This window comes from Lissotriton vulgaris, chromosome 2_1 (genome assembly GCF_964263255.1).
Source record: "Lissotriton vulgaris chromosome 2_1, aLisVul1.2, whole genome shotgun sequence".
Classification (NCBI taxonomy): Eukaryota; Metazoa; Chordata; class Amphibia; order Caudata; family Salamandridae; genus Lissotriton; species Lissotriton vulgaris.
Window position 1 is genome coordinate 122,806,338 of NC_141687.1, and position 18,266 is coordinate 122,824,603.

Here is an 18,266-nt window from a genome sequence, read left to right on the forward strand (position 1 = left end):
ACCAGAGACGGCAGTCTGGAATTTTTGCGTTTTCTCATTGATATGTGAAAGGCTGATATAAAATGGAGACTAAATAAAAAAAGAGCTTTGTGTATAATATTACAATTTATTTACGATTACGTGAGACAGGTAGTTGGATGCAATATTGTGTGCATGCATATTTTTATTATAGAAAGTCCTTGTATTTTGTTCATACTATTTTCATTTGATTGAATTTAACGTAAGGCAGTAAGATTCTTCATGAATCATTCACTGGGTTCTGATATTTTGTTGTTTTGCGTGTTTTAAAGTATTTTATGACATTCCTCGTAAGTCTTCTGTTTTTTGTCAACCTGTAGTTCATCGCACGCATTGCTGTGTGAGACGTCATTGTGGAAGTGACAATCGCATATTTTTCAACTGGCTGAATTTTACGAAAATTGTGCAGCGGTGGGACCTAGCCCGTGGTACCTAAACTGGTAGGAAGAGGGTGTGCCCTGTGGCCCAGTGCAGTGGGACCCACCCTTGAGCTAGGGAACAATGCGCCCTGGGGCCCGGCCAAGTTGAGAGAAGACAAACGTATTATGGAAGAATATTAATTAGGGAGGCCCTCTCCCAAATGTAAAGAGGTTACGTGTCTGAACACTTAAATGACTCACTGATCAGCCTAATTAATATGGCAAGGAAGAAATGCAGAAAGAGAAGTCTCTCTAAATTACAGAAGACACTTTTCGTCTTCAAGCCCTGCAGGGAACATTGTTGTCACACCCCCAGTCATTCTAGAAGTGATCCCACCCCAGAACTGGTCATTCAGAAACTGTGGGGACGCAAATTTCTCCTGAGGAACGGCCCACTTTTTTAGCATCACTGCTTCCAAGCAAAAGCCCAGATTAATGATATGATCTAAATGCGGTGTCTCATTAAACTGTGACTTTGTCAGCCGAGAACAAAAGTCTCTCAGAGATGTTCAATAATCACAGTGTACTCCACATGCTTTGAAAAAAAAACAAGCAGTGGTTGGCTAAGTGAAATGTTTATCACAAGCTGCTCACAATTTGGCCCTTATGCCTCTGACGTGCATCAAATTTAATATTAGAAATCCCTTAAAGCGATAAACATTTTCTTACTTTTATATGAACTTTACATAGAACATTTTATACACAATTATTGTTACCCTTCAAAATTGTTATTCATTTTATCGACCAAAATAACCTTTTATATAGCCTTAGGCAACCTTGCCGAGATTCGGACCCCCGGCTATGCAGGTCTCATACTGATCTCAGCAACCAGAGATAAAGTTACAGAGCTATCTAAGCTGCATATAATAACACCAACCATGTAAGACAATAAATGTTTTGTCCTGTTGCATTTAGTGGTGACACAGATTACATCGCTTAGACTAGACTTGTAAATACAGGTAGGTTTATGACACCACATACCTACCTGTCTGCCCCAGCTCATGCATAAGATGAACGACCGTGGGAGGTAAGTTTGCCCTCCTCTTACAGCCGCACGTCTGATTCACGCTGTGGTGAGTCAATCAGGGAGGTAATCCAACCAATTGTCTGAGGCCTCTGTGAGTCAGACCGGGACACCACAAAACTGAAGATGCGTGAGGTAAGCCATGGATACTGTGCTCTGGGAGATGGGACCGTGAAAACCGAGCTGCGAACAGACCTTGTTGCCAACAGCATGAGGAAACTATCACAGAAAACACACGGTCTTAGTTACAATAATGGCATTTGATGTGTAAATTGAGCTACTCACTTTCCACAACCTTGCATCGAGGCACTGGGTAACAATCACTGCGAAGATGATTTTGACTGCAAATCTCTCTGCAATAAAAACAAGAGCTAATAAATGCCCTATGGATCAAAGGACCAATTAAATTCTGCTCCAGCAGTGAATACTTGCAAGAACTAATAAATCAAGCTCTTGGTGGGAGCGTGTGAAAGCTCCTATCACTACAAAGGAGATGCCAGAGAGGAGACGCCATGCGCGTCCACATCGCCTGTCTGGGTGCGCACATGGTTTGTCTCCCTTCGCGAACGAAAGCGACAACAATATAGTCTTGCCAAGGTGAAGCAGCTGCGCTGCGTTCGCTAGGCGAGACCTAATAAAGAGAGTACTGACAAATTATACGAAATACAAAGTAATAGAAAACAACAAGTTACTCAAGTGCCTTTCCATGGTGAACGCAGTGAAACTGCAGTGACATACAGGTGGACAGCCAAGCATAGTTATCATACGGCTAGTAATAGAAATACTATACCGTACAAGTGTATCAAGCAAAATAAATTTCATAGATGTAATGGTGGAAAATACAATACAGTATAGTAGTAACGCCGCAAATATAGCATTTTATAAGTTTTACATTGTGGCGATTAAGTCTCTTTTCACGGAGGGTCAGATGAGAAGGAGAAGGCGTCAAGGGACTTCCACAACTTCCTGTGTGATTTATGCCAAGGAGAGGCGTGGAGCGCAACATTGTCTGCTCCCCTAAAGAAGGAAAACCATTCTTGCCACATTCTAAATGAGACTTCTTCTGAGTTTTTCCACTTATTCAGAACAATTTTACGGGCTAATGTGAGCATAAGATCTAACAAGTATCGATCATTCACATCTACTGATCTTAGTGTCCATAGCACCTAGTAGGATATAGGAAAATTCCCTTGGGGGGTCTATATTGAAAGTGTTGCTTATACATTCGTAAATCTTATCGCAATATGTTAGGATAGGGCAATGGAAGAGCATGTGTACAAGGTTACCAACGTTAGATTTGCAGTTCCAGCATGCGGGGCTCTCACTAAGATTGAGTTTAAAGATCCTCTCAAGGGTCCAGTAACATTAGTAAAATGAGTTTGGTTTGCGATAATATTCGAGAGATTTTATTTGAGAAGAGTGTGATATGTATCTTCTCCCAATCAATTGGGATATATCTAGTTAGCTTCAGATTCCCACTTTTCTTCACATTTCATGTAAGATTTGAGAGGCTTAGGAGATAGGAGTTTATATATTTTAGAGACTGTGTGTCCTGACTTTAGTAGCTGTAGCATCTTCGAGAGTATCGATGGGTCGGAAGGTTTAATAGAGCGCATCGTGAGGAGAAATTTTAGCTTTAGGAATTGATAAAAATCTATTGAGTTTAATCTGTGCCGGGATTGTAGCACGGAAAAAGGTAAGGGGAGGGTCCCCATAAAAAGGTCTTTGACTAGATTTATGCCATTTTTAGACCAGTGTTCCCAATGGAGCATCCCTCCATCAACCTTCAGGTTCGGATTGTGCCAGAGAGAAGTCAAGTTGGATTTGTTAATTTTCAATGTGGATAAGTGTTCCAGCTGTAGAAGGGCTCTTTTAGTATTGAGCAAGATATACTTAGAATGGGGTAAGGAGGATAAATCCATGGTGAGGAGAGCAGGCAAGGGCATATCGTTGATGATTGGTCTTTCTATGCCCATCCAGACTGGGCTGTAGTCAGCCAGAGGGAGTAGCCAGTTAGATCACTGTTTACACAGATACGCAGTTTGATAGTTCCTAAAGTTCGGAAGGCCCAGACCGCCTTTTTTTTAGGTAATTGGAGTTTTTTCATAGATATTCTGGGTCTCTTACCTTGCCAAAGGAACATGTTAAAAAGTTTATAGATCCTACTCAAGAAGTCATTTCAAAACATCATTGGTAGCATGCTGGCTAGATAGTTAACAAGTGGAGTAATCATCATTTTTAAAGTCTCAGCTCTTACCCACCAGGATAAAAATGTAGGTGACCAGCCATCTAACAGTGAAGAGATTTTTTTGAAGAGAGCAGTTTAATTGGTCTGAAGGGTAGTGATCAAATCTCTCGTGAAATCCAAGCCTAGGTATTTAAAGCATTTAGGTTGCCATAAGAGACCCGAGTCCCCGATAATTTCTTTTCCCCCAAGGTTGTTCAGGAGTTTTACCTCCATCTTGTCTTTATTCAACTTGTAACCAGATACTGCGAGCAAAATCATTGATTGAGGACATAAGGGCAGGGATGACAGCTTCCCCATTCCCGGAGACAGCTAGGCCGTTTTTTTGACCGTGCAATTGTTGAAATGTATCCCTGTGATCTGTTGATTGTTTCTAAGATGGTAGAGGAAAGGTTCCATTGCTAGGAAGAATAAAGAGGGTGAAAGAGGGCAGCCTTGCCTTGTTCCCTGTTCTAATTTAAATGAAGATGAGAAGCAACCTCCCGCTCTGACTCTGGCCGAGGGATTAAAATATGGTGCCATTACCATACGTTTAAAATTCTCCCCCAAATTGAATGTATCAAGTGTTGCTTCCAAGTAGGCCCAATCAACTTTGTCGAAAGCCTTTTCAGAGTTCAAAGTGACAGCGACTGTTGGTGAGTCAGTAAGTTTGGCTCTCTCTAATATATGAGCTAGGATACGAGTATTATCACTAGATAGTCTGTTTTTTTTAAAAACAACCTGTGAAGGGTGAATGAGTTTGGGTAAAAAGTTTTATAGGCGCTTAGCGTGGATCATTGCATACATTTTTCAGTCTGAATTGATTAGAGATATCAGCCTGTAATTTTTAGGGAGTTTTGGGTCCTTCCCCTCTTTGGCAATTACTGATATGATAGCTTCTGCTGATGTCTCATTGATCTGGCCAGAGTCACTAAATTTGTTGAATAGGTTTAAAAGTGGGAGAGTCGGAGTCGAGGAGAAGCACTTGTAAAATTTGGCATTAAACCCATCAGGGCCCGGAGCCTTCCCAATTTAGAGGTCCTTTATCGAGCATTCGATATCTGAGGCAGTAATTGGGCTGTTAATTTCAGTTTTTTCTTGTTCGGGGAGAGCATGTAGAGTACACTTATTGAGGTATTCCTGTGTTTTGTATTGTCTAGATCCTGGTTCTTACTATACAGAGTACTGTAGCAATCCTTAAAAATTTCTGCAATTTTGTCAGGGTCTGAGTGGCCCAAACCTTTTAGGTCTATTAGACTTTTAATTGTGTTCTTCTGCATTTTAAACTTTAAGTATGATGCTAAGCTCTTCCTTGCCTTATCGGATTCACAAAGCTTAATGTTTTTTTTCGTTTTTTTAAGCCATATTCCTGCTTTTTCAATGACTATTTTATTATACTCGTATTTCTTCTTCACTATTTCATTCAAGATTAAGGTATCTATGGATATTACATGTTTTTCTTCTAGCATGGTAATCTATTTTTCTAACTTTTCAAGCTAGTTATTGGAGTCCCTATTCATGGCAGTTCTAATTTTATTGATCTCTCCTCTTCAATGCCTCCCGTCTTGTGAGGTCCGACGTGTCTCCTATTTTATTAGCTATGAGGTAGTTCTGTATCGCGTCTTCAATGGTTTGTCTATGAGATTCTTTTTCTAAGCCTTCATTATTGAGTCTCCAGAGAGGTTGTTTTTTAAAAGGCTTCGGGTCAGATATAGACAGGCTAATGCATGAGTGGTGTGAAATCACCCTTGGTTCAATCGAAGTGTGTTCGATCCTGGCTATGGCAGTGCCTGAAATAAATAGGTAATCAATGCATGAATAGGAACAATGTGGGGATGAGTAGAAGGTATATTCCCTCCCTGTGGGATTTTGTAGGCTCCAGGTGTCCATCAGATTGAAGCTTGTACCAAAATTTACAAAGGTTTTGTGTGGATTGTTGGTACGGAAAGGGCAATGTGAATCCCTGTCTAATGCCGGGTCTTTGGGCAGGTTAAAGTCACCCACTAATATAGCAGTATCTGGGATTGTGTCAATTTGCTTGCTAAGGTCTTCCTAGAAGTCCAATTCATCCCTGTCGGAGGCATAAATATTAGTAATGTAACATTCTGTATTATCCTTTGTCAGTTTTGGTGTGACCCCACCTCCCTTTAGTGTCAGATGTGCTTGTCACCATATCTATGTTCGATTTTTTAGCTTCCAGAGTCAGAACACCATTTTTCCTATCTATTGCATCAGAGCCAGACACATCACTATAAAACCTATTTCTAAGTAAATTAAATTGTTTGGAGTCGATCTTCGTTTCCTGCAGTAGGAAAACTTCACCCTTCTGTTTATGAAGATAATCAAGGATCTTTCTCCTTTTTATAGGGTGGTTTAAGCCCTATACATTCAGTGAGACTATTTTGGGGTTGTTATGGGCTAAAGCACCTGGGAGATTTTGCGACATCATAAGTGCATTATATATATTGTAAGTGATTCTCTAACTTTGCAGTTTACTCACTATATGAGAGGAGGTTGTGACTCAATTTTGTATTTGTATTTGTAATGAAGTTAGTGGACTTAGTCGGGTTGAATTGGTTAGCTATATGTACATGTCGTGTATCTGAAGCTTACCATACAAAGCGTTACCACATGTACATACAGGGTTGTCACTCCAAAACATTTGACTTAAGAGAAGAATGTAGAGCATCCCATACAATGGGTTGTTCCCTTTGTGCACAAGGTTATCACAGCGAGCATGGCGCTTGAGTGAGAACACCTGGCACTTGAGTTGAAAAAAATGTAGTCTACATGGTGCTTACCATTCATTGAGGTACCCTGTATATATATATATATATATAGATAGATAGATAACATATAAAGATAATACTGTACAACAGTGCGCTTGAGTGAAAGAACACTTAGGTAAGAAGATACGTCATGTACGTAGAGCATACCTTTCAAAGTAATATCACCTGTAGTATCGCCTATATGTGTAAGGTTATCACAGCACAAACTGCTGCGAAAATCATCACATGTGGAGGGAGGCAAGGCACTTGAGCAGATAACGCAATTATCAGCATGACAAAAACAGTAAATAAAAGAAAATAGAATAAGGAGCACAAGATCCAAAACCCAAACTCTACCCACCGGCACCCCTAACCCACCCAACCCTGAAGGCAGATAACTGGCGTGCTGACAAGGGAAGAGAGTTCCGCTCCCTTAGGGGCCAGACAAAAATATCTTGGATGCATGAGTCCAGCCTGTGGATAAGGAATAATAAACTTAAAAATCTAAGAACTGAGAACTGAGAGCGATTAGAATGTAATATGTTATGTTATGTTATGTTATCCGGATTTATAGAGCGCACAGATGCCCCAGCATAGGGTCGTCCTGGCGCTTAACAGAACAGAAAAAAACGGACAAAAATGATAACAGAACCAAAACACAGCAGCACTAAGGAGCTGGGGGGAAAAGGAAAGTGTTTACAGCCTTCCTGAATGAAAGGAGCCCATCAATAGCACGTATGTGGACAGGAAGGGAGTTCCATAACTTAGCAGCAAGAGCTCTAAAAGAGCGCCGCCAATCCTGGACCTTTTAAAGCGCGGCACTATGGCTAAGTGGAGACCAGAAGACCTCAGAGAACGTGCTGGAACGTAAGGGGAAATGAGGTGCTCCAGGATCTGAGGGGAAGAGTGTTTAAGGATCTTGAACGACAGACAAAGAGATTTAAACATAATTCTCTGAGCAACAGGGAGCCAGTGGAGCTTGTGGATGGTTTTTCTGGCTGAACAAAATCTGGGTAAGCCAACCAGAGCCCTGGCGGCAGCGCTCTGAACGCGTTGGAGACGAGAAAGTTCAGCCTGGTTAGCTCCAAGAAGAAGAGAGCTGGCATAGTCTAACTTAGACAAAATCATGGCTTGGACAATGAGTTGTCTAGTAGGAGCATCGAAGAATTTAAAAATGGATCGGAGCTGACGCAAAGTCCCAAAACACGAAGCAGCAACCTTTTTGGTGTGAGTAGAGAAGCTCAGCAGGGAATCGAACCAAACCCCTAGATTTTTTACCTCAGTGACGGAGGTAGGGGTAAGACCAAGCTCGTGAGGCCACCAATTATCGCCCCATAGATGGGTTTGTTTCCCGACAATGAGCACCTGAGTTTTCGTGGCGTTCAATTGGAGAAAATTGTCAGTCATCCAGCGAGCCACAGATACAAGTCCTTCACGGAACTTAGCAGCCTCGAGATCGGTAGCCCCACTTATGGCAACCGCCAGCTGTGTGTCGTCCGCGTAGGACACCATAGACAGGTTCCCACGCATGGCGACAGCAGCTAGCGGCTGCACATAGAGGTTGAATAAAGTGGGACTAAGAGCCGATCCCTGCGGGACTCCCTGGGCAATCGCATGAGGTTTAGATTCAAAAGGAGGAGTGGTAACCTTGAAGGTACGATCAGATAAAAAAGATCGGAACCACTCAAGTGCCAAATTGTCGACCCCAGCCTCGACCAGACGTTGGAGTAGAATGTCATGGGAGACAGTGTCGAACGCGGCACTGAGATCAAGAAGAACCAGTGCCGCCGTGTTACCCGAATCAACCAACAGGCGAAGATGTTCAGCCATATAGAGAAGCGCAGTCTCGATGCTATGACCGGGCCTAAAGCCATTCTGCAAAGGATCTAAAATATTAGCCAAATGGAGATGGTTAGCTAAGATGGTATTTACATGGGCCTCGGTCAATTTAGCTGCCCACGGGAGGAGAGAAATGGGACGATAATTCTCAGATTTTTGAGGGTCCAGAGCAGGTTGTTTTAAAATAGGAATCATCTGGGCCTGTTTCCAAGCACTAGGGACAGAGCCTGAATATAGGGACAAATTAATAAGCTCACATAACGGGGGAAGACAAAGGGAGGCAGATTCTCTAAATTGAGCGGGTCGTAGCGGATCCTTAGGAGAACCCGATTTCACTCTTGCTACAAGTTTATTAAAATCCTCCGTAGAGAGCTCTGGGAGGTACGATAGAGATAAGGTAGTTTTTGAAGTAAATATCTGTTCTGCTGAGACCCTGTGGAGCTAGGGAAAGCACAGTAAATGCCCTCCACCTTACTGATGAAAAAAGCCGCTAAATCCTCACAATGGGAGGAAGAACAAATCTCAGCAGCAGATGTTCTGCAAGTAGTGAGGTCTTTAAGTGCCTTAAAAATGAGTTTGGCAGGGTTGGTGCTAGCACTAAACTCACGAGAGAAATAAGCGGCCAAAGCCCTACAGATAGCTCTATGGTACTTCTTAATGGTAGCGAGGTACAGAGTTTTTCTTTCAGGTTGGTATGACTTACGCCAGGCTCTTTCGGCTTGTTTGCAGGATTTTTTTAAGAGCCGAAGCGAGTCATCATACCAAGGACTAGAATCAGTACGCCGCTGTTTACTCTCAGCAATAGGGATAAGTTTATCCAAAGCTTTAGTCAGCCAGTTACAGTAAAGATCGTAGCCTGACTCAACGTCAGTAAAAGGGCCCAAGGGAACAGCATATGTACCATTGTACCATAGAATGTAATATTGTAGAATGTAACATGGACCAATGTCATATGTACTATTGTACCATAGAATGTAATATGGACCATTGAAATACATATTTCTATGCATTTAGCATAGTAACAGCATATTAACAGACTAACATATTGTGGAGTGAGTAGTGCAATTTTATCCCAATAATCTAGCAATAGCTATTGGTGGGCCATTTCAATACCTACAAGTGCAGCTAGAGGGGCAATCTAGACATTCTTTATGCATTAGAGAGGATTCTTTCGTCCATTTTCTCCCTGTTGGAGTCAATTCTCATCATATGCTGGATGTACTTTCACCTATTTTAATGGGTATCCATAGCTCAATTGTGCCAGTCCCTATGTTTTTTTTGTGCAATTTGTTTGACAGAATACAAAAAGAAAAAAAACAAGAAGTTAATATAATACCAATATAAAAGAGCACCACAAACATCGAGGCGAACAAAGCAATGAGAGTCCCTATGTTTGTAAGGTAGAAAAGGATATTGAAGTAAAAAATCAGGCAAGCCAGACATACATAGAGGTATCAGAGTTGGGAATCCAGGTGGAGGTTGAGGAACACAAGTGGGTCTCTCCCACACCACTGCCTAGAGATACTCCCACGCTTTATATCGCTACAGAAAAACTAGCGCATGGGGCTCTTTCGTACATCAGTCCCGGGGGTAGCACAAAAGTAACTGCATCCATGAACCCGTTGCAGGTTTATGCTGTCTTCAAAAAAAGGGAACATCACTATGTCCTGCACCACTGGATCATCAATAGACCCTCTCCTCGTCAAATGGCCCATGGATAATTTAGTTGCTGCTCCCCCCGGGGAGGGTGCCTCAATTGAAGAACGTGATGGATTAATAGGTCAGAAGGAGAAGAAGAACAGGACTCAGCGTATTACTAGGCTTAAGCCTGAAAAACGGAGGTTCCCTATAGCATCCGAGGAGCTAGACACCTCAATTCCGCCCCAAAGTAGGATTGAACTCACCCCACCACGATAGATGACCCCTTATGGGAGGGATTAGAGGGAACGGGAAGGCAGGAAGATACAGGAATATCCAGACTTAATGGGGGGAGGGAATACATGCGAGAATTTTAAAGAAAAGATTGATCTGGCTTTAGCACCCCGTAGAATCAGTAAAGACCATGATTCAGCAAGCTTAGCAGGAAAAACATATGAGGTTGTGCTAGAGGATGTAGGGCAGGCAGTGGATAACTCCTTTCCTGTCCTTCCGGGCGGGGGTACTCTCCCGGTACGGATTGATCCTAGCTGTGGTGGGTCTTTGGTAGGGAGTCCTGTCCATGCTTCTCGCACAAAGCACAAGGCAAATGATCAGAGTCGGGGATTGATAATACATGTGTAGGATATAGATCAGGGCAAGCATCTAATATTCTGATCCTTGCCTCACTGTTTGATATAGAACCTGCTCGGCTAAACAGAAGCTCCCTGTTTTAGTTACTATCAGAAATTGAGGACTTACGATTAATACTTAGTAAAGACATTGAGTGGGTTTACTTAGACCTTAGGAGAGGGTCTCCAACCTCTAGAGTCACATTCAGTTCAGGGATAATCACAATGCTATTTCTGGCCAATGCTGATCACTTCAGGAAAAAAGGGATTGATGTGTACCGAAATGAGGGCCATTCTTGGCCCACTTAAATCCCATAGGAAAGACTGCCAAGAGCTAGTAAGCATGGTATCTATTATAAGGGGTGCCATTAACCCGAAAGATATTAACATTTCGGTGGGTACATCTACGGGGAAAAGAGAGACTATTGTTATTGGTCCTGGGGTCCAAAGGGCTACCATGCATAGAGGGGATGAAGAGATGGCCTAGTGGTGCTGGGTGGCTGGCTTTTTGAATGGCTTAAAAGAAAACGCAAAACTCCCATGCTGCGGAGGTAGTCCCATGAGATAAATCTTGCCCTGGAAGTTAGCAGGTGTAGATTTTGGAGCTGTGTGGATTTTGACTTTGAGAAGTTTTTTGTCTTCTGTTGTGCAGCAAAACCCCCAACAAAAGATCTTGCTAGTGGAGGTTTAGCTATTTTTTCTGCATCTGTCTAAGCTTTGCATGGTTTTGAAACTCTGTTTGAGTTATGGGACATTAGGACAGCACACATCTCTTCTTTTGGTGAATGTATATATTCCATCTGGAAGAGCAACTGATTCCCTGGTTGACTCTATTTCTTCCTTTGTGCACAAGACGAGTAGTTCAGAGAATTGCACCTTGACATTGATTGTGGGCGATTTTAATGTTAAAATGTCAAACTATTTCTCCATGGCTACTTCCAATGAAGAATTGTAGGAAGTATGGTCTATTCCAGAATCATCATTGCCCGGTCCTATGAGAAATGACAGGCGGGGCTTGTCTTTCTTACATTATTTTAGTACGAATGATTTTGTTACATTGAATGGCAGATTCCCAGATGATTGTCCAGCCTCTCTTATCTTTCACGCTCCACGTGGGCAGTCACCGATTGAATATATGGTGGTAACCTATCAGCTCTTTGGTGCATGTACCCAATTTCAGGTACTGAGAAAAAGTTTGAGTGATCACACTGTTCTGTCAGAGGATATAAGCCTGGAGCCCGAGTTGCTGGAATCTTGGAATCAAAGGGAAGATAGCATTCTGTGTAACAGAAGAAATGGGCGCACTTTCTGGTCTAACAAAAATCTCCCATGTCTTGGGAGGCAAATGCCATTCTAATATCCAATGCAGAATAGACCTCATATATTTCTCAGTTGTATGCATTAAATCCCATGGCGGGGTTGAATCCAGAAATAATCTTTGATTCCCACATGGGGAGCGAGTACGACCCCCCTCGTGCAAGGAAATAGAGTGCTACATCAAAGGGGCAAGGTGTTCAGGTACAATGGGCCCGAATGACTTACCAATCGCTATAGTCAAACAAGATAGTTCAGCATGAGCACAATTGCTTTGTCCAGTCTTCTCTTAATGCTACATTCACTGGACTATTCTGCCAGGCCAGGTCCGGACTGTTCCCATGAGGCACAGGGTCGAGACTGATTTTCATATGGCTGGGTCCAAACTGGGGTGGCGTAGTGTGCAAAAGAACTATGGATTTAACCCAGATCTCTTGACCGGGGAGAATGTTTGAATCATTCAGCATTCCGTCCATCATTTGTTGCAGTTACACTTTTCTCCCTAAGTGGGATGGGTATGCCCAGACGTGGGTCCCTTGCTCACTGTGCCACTGGATTCAAGCTAGCCCGGCTGATGAAGGGTGACATACCCTAAAACCGGTCCAAGGATGATTGTTTCTGGTCCAGGGAGGACCCGACTTGGCAGTTCGGTCTGAACTGTTCCCATGAGGCACAGGGTCAAGACTGATTTGCATATGGATGGGTCCAAACTGGGGTGGTGATGGATTTAACCTAGATCTCTTTCCTGGGGGAAAATGTTTGAATCATTCAGCATTCCGTCCATCATTTGTTGTAGTTACACTTTTCTCCCTAAGTGGGACGGTATGCCCAGACATGGGTCCCTTGCTCCACGTACCACAGAATTCAAGCTAGCCTGGCTGATGAAGGGTGATATACCCCGAAACTGTTCCCAGGATTGTTGTTTGCGGTCTAGTGTGGACCTGGCTTGGCAGTTTGGTCTGGACTGTTCCTACATCGGCAGATCCGCACGGAGAGGGAACACGCTGCAGGACTAAGTCTGCAATAGAGAAGCACATCGCTAAGTAGAAGGATATTTTTGCCCGCCGCAATTGTGAAGAGCTTTGTTTTATACATTGAAAAACCTAATTACTGATAAAAGGGGTGACAGCAGGCATTTTCAATTAGCTAAACCGCAGATACAACAATACAATACACTGCCGGTTACCTACCAAATATGAAGGTGGCAACTTAGATCTTTAAATAGACTTATCACAGTATTTGACCGGGAGATTGGAGATCCAACGATTTTTAAATAGGATTAAAGTCCCTATATTCTAAAGGGCTAAAAGAAACCAGGGATCAATATAGAGAAAACTGAATCAAATATATGTCTTGATAAAGATGGAATGAAAATGAAATAACCATCGAAACGTGTCAACACTATTCTGGTGACATAATCCCTGTTGGAAAACGGTTGTGGGATTGTACAAATAGAAGTCTAACCAGACCGCACCTTCATATCTATAGGGGATATGTACCAACGATGACAAATGCAATTGTCTGATATTGTGTTTTCTTTCTTATGTGATTTTGGAATGTATTTTTGTTTTGTGTAATGTGTGATATATGTTACTGTGATTTTTATGAATTATATGAAATGTATATTGCTGAAATTAAAAAACATATATATATGAATTCATTGGTTTTTACTTCTTGTGATTTTAATAAAACATATGTTTGTAATACTTTAATTTTATTTGTTAATCTAATTTGATTGGCTTATGTGGGTTGAGATATTTTTATAGAAAAGTGGAGATATAAAATAATTTGTTTTGATCAGTTGTTTCCAACTAATAATGGTCTAGATGCTATTAATGTTTATGTCTGAAGGGAACTTTTTCTAACCTGTTCCCATGAGACACAGGGTCAAGACTGATTTACATATGGCTGGGTTCAAACTGTGGTGGCGTAGTGTGCAAAATAACGATGGATTTAACTCTGAGTGACATACCCTGACAGCGGTCCCAGGATGGCTGTTTCTGGTCCAGGGAGGATGTGGCTTGGCAGTTCGGTCTGGACTGTTCTCATGGGGCACAAGGTCAAGCATGGTCCAATGCATGGGTCCAAACTGGGGTGGTGATTGATTTAACCCAGATCTCTTGACGGGGGGAAAATGTTTGTATCATTTAGCATTCCGTCCATCATTTTTTGCAGTTACACTTTTTGCCCTAAGTGGGACGGGTATGCCCAGACGTGGGTCCCTTGGATTCAAGCTAGCCTGGCTGATGAAAGGTGATATACCCCGAAACTAGTCCCAGGATGGTTGTTTCCATTCTAGGGAGGACAAGGCTGGGCAGTTCGGTCTGGACTGTTCCCATGAGGCACAGGGTCAAGAATGATTTGCATATGGCTGGGTCCAAACTGTGGTGGCGTAGTGTGCAAAAGAACGTTGGATTTAACTCAGATCTCTTGACTGGGGGAAAATGTTTGAATCATTCAGCATTCCGTCCATCATTTGTTACAGTTACACTTTTCGCTTTTAGCTGGACGGGTATGCCCAGACCTTGTTCCATGTGCCACTGGATTCAAGCTAGCCTGGCTGATGAAGGGTAACATACCCCGAAACCGGTCCTAGCTTGGCAGTTCAGTCCGGACTGGTCCCATGAGGAACAGGGTCAAGACTGATTTGCATATGGCGGGGTCCAAACTGGGGTGGCGTAGTGTGCAAAAGAACGATGGATTTAACCCAGATCTCTTGACTGGGGGAGAATGTTTGAATCATTCAGCATTCCGTCCATCATTTGTTGTAATTACACTTTTTGCCCTAAGTGGGACAGGTATGCCTAGACATGGGGCCCTTGCTCACTGTGCCACTGGATTCAAGCTAGCCTGGCTGATGAAGGGTAACATACCCAGAAACCGGTCCCAGGATGGTCGTTTCGGTTCATGGAGGACCTGGCGTGGCAGCTCGGTCTGGACTTCCCATGAGGCACAGGGTCAAGACTGATTTGCATATGGCTAGGTCCAAAGTGGGGTGGCGTACTGTGCAAAAGAACAATGGATTTAACCCAGATCTCTTGAGTTGTAGTTAGGTTTCTATCTGGGCAAATTTCATTAAATCCTATAAGTAGTACTATCGGGTTGTTGTTATCAGATGAAAATGTTTGAGTATTTAATAATATGACATGTACTGTAGTTATGTTTTTGCACTTCTATCTCATTGTTTGCTGCTTTGAATACTGCCATGTACAATGCAATACCATTTAGTTCAGAAATAATGTATCTGTTAGTTTTTTTGTATGTAAACTGAATTTTAATTTGTACTTTTCAAGGATTCTTGAATTTGTTATCTTGCTTGAGCACTTGCACTTTTTGACATCTTTTATGCTGCTATTTAGGGTGCATTGTATATAGCAATTGAGTACTTTTAAAGCTCTTTGTATTTTATTCTTCATTTAATTGAACGTATATTTTTCTTTTTGCAACCTCGAAATGTACAGCTGAAGTTGTTCAAGGATTTTACAGTACAGTTTGCTTTGCCCTGCCCTTGTGAATCTTGTAACTGAAAGCTACCTGAAATTGATTTTGTAATCACATCCTACCTCCTTGTCACCTTAACGCAACTATGATGCTTGTATTATTTTATGAAAATTGTAATCACTGATGTTTTTTGTCTTTTATCAGTTTGTTTTTAAGTGTTGACTGATTCAGTCAAATCGGAGTTTACGATATATGTCTTTAAGTGGAACTCCTTGAAGCTCCAAATCATAATAAATAATTGCATGGGTGGGGAGTTGATAGATGATGGGATAGGTAAAATAAAATACAACCATTTACCTTGCGCTCGCCGCAATGCCAACTCGATAAAGCGGCGAGCGCAAGGTAAGTGGTTTTATTTATTTTTGTATTTTATTTTACCTATCCCGTTGTCTGTTGACTTCCCCCTAGCCCAGCCACGCACTACCACACCACTGCCGCACGGCTCTTACCTTAAGCACTGGTGGCTTCCCTAAGTACTTGATAAATCTTGAGGTATTCAATCAATCAATCAATGGATCTTTATTCTGCATTTAAAAAATACCATAAAAGTGCTTAATAGCTGTTATAAATACATTACAATTCATCAGCTCATTATTAAACAATTGGCAGATTATACATTCAGCACCTCCCTCTTGAGTTTCTTAGCCTTACAGAGACCTTGATAAAATTCATTATACAAAACAGAGTGTAGGGATCATTAGCCCTTTGCAGAAACAGTAATGCAACCATGGCATGTTTAAACTTAGCTTGTTTTAAAATTCCCACTAAAAACTTACGCCTACGCAAAGTATAAAATGAACATAACAATACAAAATGAATGGTATCCTGCGGAGACCTATTGTCGCAGCCGCAGGTACCCTTCTGCTCAACCGTTAATATAAAACCTGATGGGTCAGCAAATATGTGATGTAAAAGGTTGAGCCTAAAACACGTCATTAAAAATCTGTCCTGTGCATTGTGTATGAGGGCAAGATAGGGTTCCATTCCTTCCTGTGTTTTTAGTAATCTATAAGCTCCAACTGTGGGTTTACGTTCTTCTGAGACAGCCCTACGTGCGGCTGCCTGTTCCTCAAAAATGTTTTTGACTCTCAATATGTCATGGGGAATAATTTCATTGGGGTTAGTAAAAAGATTCTTGCAACCAATACCCTCCAGTGTACCCTTTACATACTGTAACCAAGGGATACTCATTCCTTTATCTCTTTTCAGGCAGTCTGTGATAATTTGTCTACTTAGATCTGCCTCGGTATTGGTCCAAATCTTGAGCCAGGCTAAAAGAGGTCGGACCTTTATTAGGTCTTCAATGTATGCCCCTTCTAGTTTCTCATGTATAATATGGGCAGGGATACTTTGCGGAGTTTTAAGTACCTTTCTAAAATATGTGTTTTTCTCTGCCTGTAACTGTTGGATATTTGCAAAACCCCAAACTTCTGACCCATTAGCCACTTTATAGCAGCAGATCGATCTGTACAAGTTCATAACTTGTTCAGGCGACCACCTTCCCAACCTGCGTCCATAATTCATTATTGCCCCGGTTGAGGCCACCAATTTGGAGCATTGTTTTTCCACTAGAGGTTTAAAATTTAGCAACCCATCAAATAGCAGGCATAGTTAGGACAAGGATTGAACCTGCCCTAATTTATGAGTGCCTATCTTGTAAGAGAACTTCTTACAGGGCTTGACCCCTGTCAGCATAACGTAAGACTTGTCCAAATTTGCAGAAAGGTCTAGTGTATTCATAAAGCTGACAAACCCATCAATCAACCTCTGAAGCCCCTTGGGGTTGCGGGCTAACAACACCGCGTCATCTGCGTATAATAGGACCGGGACAGGGCGGGAAGCTATTTGGGGGGAATCTACTACTAATTTGCTTAGTTCCATTTTTTTTTTTTAAATATATTTTTATTGCAGAGTTATAAACCACAGGATACAATTAATCAGCCAGTACACTTGTGAGATCCCCCCGTCCAATAAGAATTCCCAGTCGTACACAGCCATTCAGCCCGCATCCCGGAGGCCGGGCGGCATATTATATTGCTCAAGAGGAACACATCACAGTGCACGTCCCATAGGGACCCTGGTTGAAAGATCGTTTTGCGTATCTGCTTTTACCCCCCCACCCACAACAACATTCCCGTCAGCCATCCCAGTGATAGTCAGTGATGCCGCCCTCGTCGGGACCTGCCCTAGGCGCTATGGGTCGTCACACCTGGCCGCTCTACCCAGCCATTCTACCCTCCACATAGTATCCACCGTCCCAGTAGACCCAAGGCCCTAACAAGCGACCATCTAATGGCTTCCGGCCCTCCCCGAACACCCTGCAACCAACCCCCCCAAAGCCCCCCCTCCCCTGGCAACTGCTAAGGTGTGTGCCTCTTCCTGTCGAATTGGATGGGTCCACTACAGTGCGTGGTACTATACTTCTGTGTTCGCCCCGCGGTGTCCAGCGGCTTAGTTCTCGCCATCCTCATCCTCTACCAAAGAATCACGCAAAGCCTGTACCACTAACTCCCATGCACGCGCCGCATCCAATACCTTCTCATTCCCCAACTTCACAGCTTGCTTCATCCGGAGCACACTCTCGCAGTCAGACCACCGCAGCAGCTCATTCTTCCATCTACGCAGTGAGGGTCCCCCCCTGGACTTCCAATGCCACGATATTTCCCTCTGTGCCAATATCAGGCCCAGATCTATGAATTTGCTTGTCACCCTGGTGTGCTTAGTATGCGGGAACCAGAGCAATAAGCACGCCGCCATGTCGAATTCCACCTCCCTGTCAGTCACTTCATTCAGAAGTTCCCCTACATCCGCCCAATAGGTCCCCAGTTGTGGGCACCCCCAAAACAAGTGGTCCATGTCCGCTCCCGGGGACAAACACCGCGGGCAACAGGC